Source organism: Patella vulgata, chromosome 1 (assembly GCF_932274485.2).
Source record: "Patella vulgata chromosome 1, xgPatVulg1.2, whole genome shotgun sequence".
Classification (NCBI taxonomy): Eukaryota; Metazoa; Mollusca; class Gastropoda; family Patellidae; genus Patella; species Patella vulgata.
In genome coordinates this window covers 88,857,041-88,869,515 of record NC_065879.2, presented here as the reverse complement: position 1 = coordinate 88,869,515, position 12,475 = coordinate 88,857,041, and the positions used below count along the sequence as shown (strand labels likewise).

Genomic DNA, 12,475 nt, shown 5'->3' with positions numbered 1-12,475 from the left:
TCAATTTGACCAAAGAAATTAGGCTAGGTTTGGCATAGTTATAGAGTTTGACATATATTTTGAGTTGACAATAAAGTCGCAATCGGCACCTCATATATGCCTATGTAATTTAGAGACGATGATGCCTGATTTCCTTAACCGGCAGGAACCTGGCAAACCCCCTCCTGGGGATTCCTGGATCCGCTCCTGGTAAACTGGTTTCTTATTTTCAAAACATCGGCACTTATTATTTAGCACTCAAACTAAATGCCAGATTAATATAGCCATTCATAGTTGACCAAGTTTTCAGTTTCTTTTTTTTTTTTCTTTTAAATTGATTTTTAAATGGTTATAACTTGTCAATTACAACATGACCATTTATTTATTGACTATAAATTCGAAAAACTAAGGCGCATTATTGTCTTAATATTTGAAGATAATGATTTATAGTATACGACACGCTGTTATGGATGTAAAATTATAATAACGCATATGTAATGCGACAGCGACGAATCTTTTTCTCGAAACGTGACGTCAGTCGATTACTCTATGTCGTGAGACCATCAGTTCCATGTTCAACACTACTAAGAAACCCCAATTAAAAGCTACTGATTATTTTCCCCAATCGCTAAAGTTTCCAGCCAATCAAAGAATGCGAGCGCGCTGGCTCCGCCTCCCAGCTCATTATTTATTTCGCGCCGTTTTCGTCACGTGATTCCCAAATCTCGTGAATTCTGCGACTGATTTATACTCACTGCTGCCATTTGCACATTGGCGTTACTATTATGTAGATATCAGTGATTGCAGCGGCTAAACAAATTTTCAACTTTATTTATTCAAGACCTAATTTATCATCGGAAACAAATATTGGGGTAAGTACGCTATTCTGATAAACCTACTCATATAACCGATTTATCAAATGAAATGAAAACGAATAATGTACAATAACTTGTCTTGACTCTTAATTAAATAACCGATTAACAACGACAAACCCCACATCAAAATTTGAATATATAAATTGGATTACATTGTCGTGTTCAATCGCTATAATAATAGAATTATAAAAACCCGGGCGACTGTCTTTTAAAACTTGATCTGTTGTGTTACGTATCGGTAGGCCTATTGGCTTGCAATACATGTAGCTATTGCTGAAACGGTAAACGGAACTTTGAGAATATAATAGGACCTCACCTAATCTAACTAATGTAGTCTTTATGCATAAAACACTATGCCAAAGCTAAATCTGCCTCAACCGAGGCTAATATCTTGGTTTAGGGTGTGGCAATTTTACTGAACATTTCAGCATATTCTGTTAAAGTTATCTTATTTAACTATTAGTATAAGGAGAACTGTCAACTTTTTATCCAATCTCCTTTAATCCCCCTTCAATACTTTCCCAATATTCTCATGCGTTACCGGTACTAGTCTTTAGTCCTGATGATAACATTAAATTATTAGGCTGCTGTGTGCACTGTGTAAATAAATTTATTTAAACTACAGCTTTTGCCTTTACTTTGATAAGATTGCATTTTCTAAATCCACAAAAAAATTTCATTCAGTTAAAGAAAGTAGCCTAACAATGGGATTTAATGTCTTACATTTCTACACCACAGTTAAATGAAGGCCCCTTTTGATAATCTGAGTTTTACCAGAGAAAATTCAATTAATTTCCCCATTTCATTGAATCAATGAATATCATTTCCATACCTATCAAAGATAATACTAATAATAGGGAATGTTTAGTAAATCATCTAAAGCCACTGGACAGGCCCAAAGTATTTGATGATTCACACAACATATATATAAACAAGAGAAAAACCATGTTGAGCGCACTCAGCAAGCATGATTGACTTCACTTCAATTTGGACTATTCACAAATTTCACATAAAATAAATATAGAAATTACAATTTTAATTTTTTTCTTATGTCAATGTAAATTAGTTTACACATTCATATGAAATAGGCATAATGGCAGATTAGATAAATAAGCTGACAGTTCTCACTATGATGGTTAAGGTAAAGAGAATATACTGAATTTTCAGACAAATTCCTCTGTTCTGAACCAAGATATTAGCGATTGACATTTATGCATAAACTAAAACATAACTAAAGTCAATAAAATAAAAACAAACCCTTGATTATTCATTTTAATGTTAAATCTTCCAACACAAAATGTACTCAAAATACTCAAATCCAATAAATATCGCAGCTGATCGGCAGCATTTAGTTGATTATGTTTAAATTAACATCCTTTTCAACCCATTTTTGTCCATTTTAAATTTTCAAATATAGCCTATAAAATTTGTAATGGTATATCTTGAGTACGTATAAGCTATAAGCCTATAATCCAACTTGCATGACAAAATTCACGATGACATATATCAATCTTCATTAGCCCTGACAGTGCAAAAAAGAGGATGTTGAACCATTTCATTTAGAACAATGTAAAGAATGTTGTGTAGGACTTAATTAAGTTTACCAATATACCACCAAATATTTTAAATCAAAATATTGTAGATGTCAGAAAAATGTAAGACTTTAGAAAAACATATTGAAAGTTTCAAGGAAAAGCATGCTAACAAAGGAGATAATTTTGAAATGATGATAAGAGCTGCAAAATATGATGTAATCGTAGGAGATAAACCTGCATTAGAACGTGATTTGGATGTATTAAAGAATGAATTATCTGTATACTGTAGAAACATAAATGCATTTATAGCACAGATAAAAAATGATTGCAGTGGGATAAGTAATGAAACAGAAGTTACTGACAAATTAGTGGTTGAATTGCGTAAGAATTGTAAGTCATTAGAAAAGAAATTAGCGGAAACACGAGATGAATTGGATGAGTCCGCAATGATTAAAATGTTGCAAGACGAAACGCCAATAGCATCAACACCGAAAAGAGACGACGAGAGTACAAGTAGAGAAATTCAGGAAAAAACAATTGACAATTCAGCTATTGAACTGAATGAACTGTCTGATGAAAATCAAGATAGATCAGTATTTCAAACAGAAAGTCAGAATACTGCAGTAGATTTGTTTAAGAGGAAAGCATCTTGTGAGAAAAATGCAGAAGAACCATCTAAAAAGGCAAAAAGATAACACTGTATACATGTTTTCTATTTACAGTGTATGAGTGAGGAAAAGAAAGACAAAAGTGGCCACCCCAGCCTGTCGGTGGATGAGAATGAGATAGAGGAAGTTGGAAAAAGGGAAGTAGATATTGAGACAGAGGAAACAGAGGTACTTGGGCTTGACAAACATTTGTCAAGCAGTTTAAGTAAATTGAGCATGGATGAGGAGCCAACAGCCATGGATAGAATTTTGAAATTGCTGACAGAACTTGAACAGAAAGTAGACAAGAACACAGAGGCAATAGAGAAAAGCAGTAAAATGAATCAATTGAATGTATCCTTGCAGCAGCAGGTACAACAACTCACGGAAGAAAATGGAATTTTACGATCAGAAAACAGAAAATTGAAAGAGAGAAAAGATGAGGACAAATTTGCAATGAAAAGCTCACATGGAAAAAAAAGAATAGTTTCATTCAATGAAGAGCCTATGGATGACGACAGTTTGTCACCTAAAGTCTAGCTTGAAAAGTATTCCTGATGAAACTGTACATGCATGTAGATCACCAAGTACCAATACTCAGGCACAATTGTCTGCAACGGAATTAGTAGAGCAGAGTTGTAACAGAATGAAGAGAGGTTTGAAAAGAATGGGAAGTACCGACAGTATTAGCAGTATTGGAAGTACAAGTGGAGTTTCTGGAAAAGATTTCAGAATATTGAAAGATGGAATGAAGATGGAATTGGACAGTAAATGCGCATTGATAGGGGATAGTAATTTAAAGCCATTTACCACAAGTAAACAGTTGGTAGAATGGGTAAGAGAGGAAGGTGCCATCATAAGATGCTATGGCGGAATGACAGTATCAGAATTTCTCAAGAATAAGAAAACCTGCATACCTGAAAATGGGAAAGTGAAGCATGTCATTTTGAATTTAGGAAGCAATGATCTTAGCAGCTGCTCTGATGTGTTGGAAGAATTGACAAAAACAGGGGATGAAAACACAGTAGAAGAAATTTTTGAGGTAATTGCTGGTCAGATCGTATCTGCAGCGAGAGTTTATATGGACTTGAGAAAGAATGTTGGTGTCCTTTTGCCAGGACATAGAAAGGGGTTGAAAAAAGAATATGTAGTGAGACTGAATAAGATATGTAAAACGAAATTGGAAGATCTTGGAATTGATTATGTGGATGTGGCAGAAGATATGGAAGATAATGGAGGAGTAAGAGTATGTACAACAGGGGATGGTATACATTTCAAGTTTACATATGTAACTAGAATTGTAGGTATGTTGTTTAACAAAATGGGATTGGATTTTGAATTACCTACAGAGGCCCTGGAAGTTAGTTGGTCAAGGACACTAGCAGGACTTTGTATGAGATGTGGAAAAGACAGACATTCCAGACTGACATTTTGTAATGTAGACTCTGAATGTGCATGTTGTGGAAAAGATGGACACAAGGAAAATGTGTGCAGGTCGCGGTTTGAGCAATGTCAGGGATGTGGAAAGTATGGACATTATGTATTTAAATGCCCGTGGAAAAGAGACAGGAAGATGTAAATATTTGAAATAGTGCAGCATAATGTATGAAAGAAATGAACAATATGGAAATGTAGAAAAAAAGGGATGATAGAATGAAGGGAATTGTTGGGGGTGATGGTTTTTCACTTTTCAGAAAAAAAAACATAACCAATTACTTCATTTATAATATAAATATAATTAAATCTATAGTGTTCATCCTGAATTATTACAAAGTCATAACAGTGTGCACTGTGCACTTCATTAAAAAGTGAAACATAATGAAAAAAAAACCACATGATATTGACAGTTTTATTTGCTAAAGTGAAAAACGACCACCCTAGGAATAGGTAGGGAACAATGCAGGAATTCTTTCAATGAAAATACAAAATTTCTTCTATGCTTGTATCAAATAATTAATCATATATTCAACTTAAAATTGACATGAAATTACCAACATTCTTATCCACTTAAAATTAACAAGCTTTCATATTCCAATATTTTGAAATTGAACCCTGCAACCTAATCAAAAAATACTTTGGAATTAGATACAAAAGCTAATCTCTGATTTCTTTTAGCTAAGATCTCCTGCATTGTTATAGGGGTAGCTGTAGGGGAGAAGGGAGGCTACCATTTTTTTTCAGATTATTAAAATTCTTTCAAGATCAAATAGAATTTGTATTCATACAAATTCGTACAAATCTGGTGGACTTTTAAAGCAGCTACATACAATGTATATCAGAAAACTGAAGAGAGATTTGTTCCGATGGATGTGATGGCATATACTGTAAGTAACTGAAAAGAAAATTAAAGCTCAATAAATCTAACATACAAATTTCAGCTTGAGCCTTTTAAATGACAATTTTGCTCACTCAAATGTTAGTGTTGAACTCTTTACTGCTGATGTAATTTATCACACACAAATGCAAATTCAACAAAAGTTTCGGGAAAAATTATGCAAGACTTAGAAATAGAGCTAATTATTCTTCCTGTAACGGTTCAAAAAGTCATAATGTAAAATGAATAATTTGAAAATTTTATTCAAATTTCTCTATTGCGGACAAAGATATTAGCCTTTGATGGTTTGACAAGATGTGTACATGTATAATAGTGCAATCAGCGTTTTGGTTCTTCAAAGTTAGTCACACTCCTTTATTTTTAGATTATATCAAAATATGCCTGAACCATTTTAATCTTTTTAATATTGTAGAAATTCAATGCCATCGATAGTACCAAGAGATGTAAATATTTGAAATGGTGCAACATATGTATGAAGAAAATTAACAGTATGGAAATGTAGAAAAATGGATGATAGAATGAAGGGAAATTGTTGGGGCTGATGATTTTTCACTTTTCAGAAAAAAAAACATAAGCAGTTATTTCATTTATAATATAAATATAAGTAAATCTATAGTATTCATCCTGAATTATTACAAAAAGTCATAACAGTGTGTACTGTGCACATGATATTGACAGTTTTATTTGCTAAAGTGAAAAACCACCACCACAATGCAGGAATTCTTTCAATGAAAATACAAAATTTCTTCTACGCTTGTATCAAATAATTAATCATATATTCAACTTAAAATTGGCATAAAATTACCAACATTCTTATCCACTTAAAATTAACCAGCTTTCATATTCCAATATTTTGAAATTGAACTCTGCAACCTAATCAAAAAATACTTTGGAAATAGATACAAAAGCTAATCTCTGATTTCTTTTAGCTAAGGGCTCCTGCATTGTTGTGGGGGAGTAGGGAGGCTACCATTTTTTTTTTTCAGATTATTAAAATTCTTTCAAGATCAAATAGAATTTGTATTCATACAAATCTGGTGGACTTTTAAAGCAGCTACATACAATGTATAGCAGAAAAGTGAAGAGAGATTTGTTCCAAGGGATGTGATGGCATATACTGTAAGTACATGTAATGGAAAAGGAAATTAAACCTCAAAAAATCTGACACACAAAAGTTAGCTTGAGCCTTTTAAATAACATTTCTTTGTACACTCAAATGTTAGCGTTGAAGACTTTACTGCTGATTAAATTTCTCAGACAAAAATGCAAATTAAACAAATTTTTAAGAATGAAAATTGAGACTATATAATTGAATGCATGTCGGAAACCGAAATGTGCTTCAATAAAATTGACATCAATAATGTTGACAATTATATTGCGCATGTGTGGGCCGCTTAATTCTCACTCCTTTATTTTTGAATTGTATCAAAATATGGCTGAACCATTCTAATCTGTTTAATATTGCCATCGATAGTTGATTATGGTCTAAATCAGTTAATTATTGTCTTAATTGATAATTTAGGAAACATTTCGGCCTAAAGAAAGATCTGTAATAGGCAGAGTTTCACTTACATAATGTGTCTTTAAATTTAAAGTCTTTCAATGGGGCAATAGTTTTACTGGGGATAAAATTCCATTTGAGGAAAGATATACATACTTATATGCAAGACACTGTTGTACATAAATTGTTTCATGTTTCTAATTTTTTTATTTCAATTTTTTCTTTTACAAGCAACTATGCATGATGTTCATGGATTGGAGATGACTTTATTAATATATGGTGAATATGTACTACAATCAACAAACATAAATTAAGGTAAATGCTATGAACATTTAGATATATATAATTTATTCTAACTTTGCATCTTTTAAGTTCACATATTTTAAACTGCTCTTGTACTTTACACCTAATAAATTTTTACATATGTTGTCAAACTATGCCTGTTTTAAAAACTACATTTAGATTTTTTTTATATTATAGGATTCAGATAATAAACAAAGAAACCAGCTTTTGTGGCACTTAGCTAAAAGTCATGTAAAATACAGAGAACAGTAAAAATACTGAGAAGAGTAAATAATCCATGTAGATGTAAGTAACAATTATAATTGTTATCCATATATAGTAAAATCAATGCCAAATGTCATTCATGTTTTACCTAGGATCAGCTTTGTTGAAATCAAGCAAGCTATTATCTTTTCTGGAATTCCATAATACACTCATTGGAACCCATTTATACATATAAGCGCACATGTGCTCGTTTATCAACCCCACCTGACCAAACTGATGAAGACAGCCATGTAATGTTCCATCAAATCTTGTGCACACAAAGCACTACATTGCAAACATGTTATAACATGCATACCAATGTAGAAGGTTACATTAAAGTCATTTACTTTCAGAAAATTCCAATAAATACTGTTACTGCCCTTCATCAATTTAAAAAAATCTTGTTGACACTTTAGAAGCAAATGTTATCATCCAAATGACTTGAAATATATACTGTTTCTTTTGATGAAATAAAAAAGTCGATTAATTTTCAAATTCCCAATAAGTACTGGAAGAGTTATGTCCCTTGATCGGTTTAAAAAATCTTGGGTTTGTTGAGGATTCCTATACATAAGATAGCAAAGTAAACCAACACCTTAATTAGGGTTTCACACTGCGTAGCTTGTGTGAAACACTATTGTTTTTGTTAAAATTATTATTCTTATTATTATTATTCAGATTCCAATTTGAATAGATCTCAGCAACTACGTGTCGCATCGTTATGATTTCTTCGGTTTTACTGGGAAAGTGGGTGTGACTTAGAGGATAAAGCTATTTTGAACGTTCTGCGACAATGCGAAATGTCCGAAATCACCAAATTATCGTTTTTTAAAATATTGCAGTAATTTTAACAATAATCATTGAATTTTAACTTTCGATACATTTTGGCATAGCTGGAGACAGGGCACATAGCTACGCTACTTTCGATTTTTGATTTTCGGCAAATCTTCGAAGATATTAGGCGCCAAATTTCGAAAATTTAAAATTTTACAAAAAACTTTTTTATTTATGAATATTTTTTAGTCGTATTGTGCACAGAATTAAAGAGTCATCTGACTAGTGCAAAAATGTTAAAAAATTTTGTCTCAGTAATTTTCCTTGGCCGCCATTGGCTAATTCAGTTTTTCAGTCCTAGATTAATTTTTTATTGATCGATTTGTATAAAACAAAGTTCATATGCTTCGTTGTCTCAATTGTCATTTTTTTTATTACCGGAAGTGTTATCTGTCAGCACCGGAAGTGGCATAATTTTACCAAAAACTACAATTTTGACAGTTAGGTACCATTTTTCGAAAACAAATATTATTTTTTTGAAAAATTATTTGACTCAAAGAGTGTGCCCTTTCAAGGCGCAAAAAATGTCGGAAGCAGTTTTTTTAATTTCGATTTCATTTTCGAGCAAATTCGATTAAATGGCTAAAAATGGTGTAAAATTGACCTATTTACAACCTATTCAGGCTTTTCAGATTTTAAAATATTTCTTCGTAACTTTTATAAACTTGTAGCTATAATCCATACGAAGAAAATGTATGTTAAAATTAGTTTGTAATATAAGCAGTTCCCAAGAAATGGGTAGTTCTGTACAAGTCACTGTTTTCGTTATTTTGCCTGTAAAATAGTCAATTATTATTGGATTTTTATAAAAGTGACATCATTTGATTCAAAAAGCATGTAGTGTCATATCAAGTTGATTACAATTTAAAATTGACACCGGAAGTGACGTCATTTGGTCAAAAACTGCATTTTAAACTTTTTAAATCAATGTTTTATTCAACCATGAATAACTTAATATGTATTAATAATTTTAACTTTTGGTTTAAATTCACATATAAATACAACTCATATGGTCATATAGATATCATAAAATTGTTTCTAACTTGTTCGGTTGCCGAGAAATAGACGGTTTTCTACAGGTCACTTTTGAAGGTTTCGGGGCCATAAAAGTGTCAATTGTTATTCGATTTTCATAAACGTTACACCATGTTATACCTAATGCCATTTGTGATTTCATACAAATAATTTAAGATTTTCATTATCATCGGAAGTAACGTCATTTTGGCAAAAACTGAATTTTTAGCCTTCAAAACAGATATTTTATTCGAATGAGTCTGTTTTGAAATCTTTTTCAAATTATGGTATTTGATGCCAATCAACAAATAGAATGAACCCATACGATCATACAGATACCAAAAAATAGTTTCTAACTTGTACGGTTGCAGAGAAATAGCAGATTTTCTACAAGTCACTTTTCAAGTTTTTTGGTCTTTAAAAGTGGCAATTATTATTCGATTTACATAAAATTGTCACTATATGATATCGTATGCCATTTCTGATTTCATAAGACTAATTGAACATTTTCATTAACACCGGAAGTAATTTAATTTTGTCAAGATCATTTACAAGTAACAAATGTATAAAATGACTTGATATTGCTGGATTGATTGATTGATTCTACGTCCATTTTATTTGTGTGCAATGTTAATTTGGAAACCTGTTTAGTGGTTTCGTTGGTACCGGAAGTGACATATGTTCAAGTGTAACTTGGCACCGAAAGTGACATGTTTAAGAGTAACTTGGCACCAGTGAAACCCGTCATTCCTGCATGCAGGTCTAGTTTACAATCTTTTTACCAAAAAAAGAAATTTTTCTGCAGATGTTTTATTTCTGCAGATGTTGTTTTATTTCTAATTTGTTTAATTTTTTTTTCAGATTTTGTTGTTTTGCTCATCCTACTTTTCTGAAGATAACAAGACACCAAGAAATTATGCCAAACACTTCTCAAAGTCCATGCTTTTAGAATAAAGACAGTAATTCTTTTAAAAAAATTGTTGTGTTAATGTGAATGAAATGTTGTACTGATAGCAGTCCTACAACCCAGTTTAATTTGACAAGCCCTCCACATAAACTGGATCAAAGCAACAATATGGACTGTATATTGCTGCTAAGGTGTATTGCTGCATTAGGATTCTCTTTACGTCGTGTAGTGCACATTTCTTAATGGATCGTCTTTAAACTTGGGTTATGTATTCCTTATAGCCTCAGGATAACTGCTTAGCCGACTCCCAGGTCGCAATTCTTAATGAAGCCGCTCGGTACTTGGCATATGTATTCCTTATTGCCTTAGGGAGTCCACTATTGATTTTGGTGAATGTCTCAACCCCCAGGAGCAGAGTCACGCCCACTTTTTGCCTTTGGAATGTGAAAGGCACAATTCTGAATGCATTATCTTGGTATACTTATTAATAAGTTATACTCTAAGGACAGGAACTATTGATGTTGATGCACGACCCTCAACGCTAAACAAACCAAAAGCCTAGCCTTCTTGACAAAGTACCTTGTCAATCAAAGCAGAATTGGAATGTGGACGTATATTGTAGCGTTAGCGTTATGTTTTGTTGAATAGTTAGCGTTAAATCTGCTAAAATGCCGACCATAGCGACAATTTGTCTATTTGAGAATTTATAAGAATTTCATTAGCATCCAATTTGTCACAATCGTAGCGTCACGTGTCCAGCAAGTACGTCATCGTGTTACCCCACTTACTAATGTTGTAGAGGGGTCTGGGGGTCGTTGCAACAAACAATCCAGAACGGGTTCAAATCTTTATTATAGCATAAACCGGGCAAGTAATAAAAACCCTGCAAATATACAATGCAATATAAGTTTTCCAAAATAAAAGAGAATATCAAAATACAAACATCATAAACACATTATCTAACACCATTACTACAGCACACAAATAAATCTGTGCTACAAAGTAAATTACTGTTTGCAACAAATAGTAAATGGTACCGGTACTTTAACTAAACTACTCTATATTTACATTCTAAACTAACTTACCCGAAGTGCGGTTTTAAATACTTAGATTAGCTAAATGTAATCAATCTAACAACCTGAAATAGGATGATATATATATAATGTGTGAATGTATGTATCATGTATGCAAATAAACTTTACCAACTTGATCCATAAAAACTAACAACTTCAGTATTAAAATATCAAACTACAGAGTTAAAGATACAGCTTATATGATCAGTAAAACATAATGCCACATACCTGGTAAAAAACTGCAATTCTTTACAAAAACTTCACAGAAATCAATCTCCAAAAACTAAACTTAGACACTACTTTCTTAAAGCTCCTCTTTGAAACAAAGATGGTTAACAACTGAATGTATCTACCAACAAATACATCACATGACCAAGACACAATGAAACTTAGTTAAATGTACTCACTATTATTAAAGTAACAACAGCTTAAAGAAACTGTCAGAAGACATGTAAAATCTTAAAGTGGGGTTTAAAGGTGCTTACTAACATGTGCTGTACTAAAAACATCAAAAATTAATATACACAAAAAATTGTAAAAAACATTCTATTTTACCACCTGTAACACTAAGTAATGAAATGGAATGAAATTTAACTTTAACGTCCTACTTTTCTGCACCGACTGAGCCAATGAAGACAGGTGTACCGTCCGTGATATTCGCGGAAACTGAAATTGCTTAATATCAATTTAATAGTACATTATAATTAAAATCATGATTTCAAATTATCCTTGATAAAAAATTTTTTGAATAAGGGCCATGATTTATCATTAAATTAAAGAATAAACAAAATCAGAGTCGCTTTATGAATAAATTAGATATCGTTTAACAATAAAATATTTCCACGTGTTTTAAACTACAATTATTATACAATTCCTAGAACAAAATTGGATTAATTCCACAGAAAATGTTTGAACCGAAATCTGAATAACTGCAACTTCGACTAGATTATCTTTTACTAATACGTCAGGCTTGCTCATACGTCACTCATTTTCTGACGTCAATTAGTTCTCGATGAGTATATCAAAACTGGAATGCGACGTGACGTCGGAATGGCGGTATGAAATTAGATTGAATTTCACTGTTAATTTTATTTAAAGATGTTTGTGTTACAATTGTTTTAAATTATTTTATTGCTTGTTATTGTTTTGTTACATAAATGAAATTTTTCATCTTTATAATATTTAGAAATAAAATATTTAATTAAGACAACTATGAACTTTGTTTGTTT

General features: G+C 32.0%; 1 long non-coding RNA gene across 1 annotated transcript; it reads left to right on the top strand.

Moving 5' to 3' along the window:
• The first annotated feature begins 3,846 nt into the window (after positions 1 to 3,846).
• Positions 3,847 to 10,323, top strand: LOC126817181 (uncharacterized). Its single transcript, XR_008789002.1, has 5 exons — positions 3,847 to 5,360; positions 5,784 to 6,490; positions 7,104 to 7,187; positions 7,353 to 7,460; positions 10,128 to 10,323. It is a non-coding gene; the product is annotated as an uncharacterized LOC126817181 (long non-coding RNA).
• Positions 10,324 to 12,475: the final 2,152 nt, after the last annotated feature.